Genomic DNA, 1,257 nt, shown 5'->3' on the forward strand with positions numbered 1-1,257 from the left:
AAAAAAAAAAAAAAAAAAAAAAAAAAAAAAAAAAAAAAAAAAACATGTTAAGCAAAAATTAAACTCAGGTGAGACTGAAGGAGAAAGTTCAGAAAGTAATACACATGGATATTTATCATGGATAATTAACAGACATTCACAGTTTCCTTCAAATCAAACATTTAATAAGGAAATTTGTATAATTCCAAGAAAACAGGCAAAATTTTGAACACATAAGCCTAGCTAAGATAAAGAACTACCAGTTAATTCTTAGGTCACTGGAGCCTCAAGCAGGTTTTTTAAATGAAGGACAAAAAGTCTGCATACATTCACGTTATCTATTGAGAGCCTGAGGGAGAAGAGAGTGGCTTTGCCAGTGGAAAGGTTGGGGATTTGAGAATGATACAGAGGGAAGAAGTCAAGCAGAAAGGCCAGGAAGAACCAGCCCAAAGACGTTTGGCGCCAGAAGCATCCACTTAGTTTCTATGAAGAGTGCCCCTGGTGTTTCATCTTGGCTTATTCTGATGAGAATGTTATCTTTTGTGTCTGAATAACTCGTCAACTTCTTAAAGTACACATAAGATATTCTGTCACCTCCCCACATGCACACACTTTTAAAATCTATTTTTATTCTCTTGCTGTGTAATTATGTCAAGAATTTTCCAGCTCTGTCTTCTTAGTACATGTCTTCCTGCCTTTGAAGCATATGAGTTTGTCAAAGTCATTTTCCCCTAATGACATATTGTGGACTTACATTAAGAAAATGGGCTGGGTGCAGTGGCTCACGCCTGTAATCCCAGCACTTTGGGAGGCCTAGGCTGGTGGATTACCTGAAGCCAGGAGTTCAAGACCAGCCTGGCCAACATGGTGAAACCCCATCTCTACTAGAAACACAAAAATTAGCTGGGCATGGTAGGCGAATGCCTGTAATCCTAGCTACTCAGGAGTCTGAGGCAGGAGAATCACTTGAACCCAGGAGACAGAGGTTGCAGTGAGCCAAGATTGTGCCGTTGCACTCCAGCCTGGATGACAGAGTGAGACTCTGTCTCGAAAAAAAAAGAAAAAAAATGACCCTATTGATGTCTAGCTAACCCATTAGTGGGATCTGCATTGAATCTGTAAGGATATTATTCTGGAACATGCCGGTGGGTTTTGTATAAAAAGCCTGGTCGGGCCGGGCGCGGTGGCTCAAGCCTGTAATCCCAGCACTTTGGGAGGCCGAGGCGGGTGGATCACGAGGTCAAGAGATCGAGACCATCCTGGTCAACATGGTGAAAC

This window comes from Cebus imitator, unplaced genomic scaffold (assembly GCF_001604975.1).
Source record: "Cebus imitator isolate Cc_AM_T3 unplaced genomic scaffold, Cebus_imitator-1.0 Scaffold217, whole genome shotgun sequence".
Lineage (NCBI taxonomy): Eukaryota > Metazoa > Chordata > Mammalia > Primates > Cebidae > Cebus > Cebus imitator.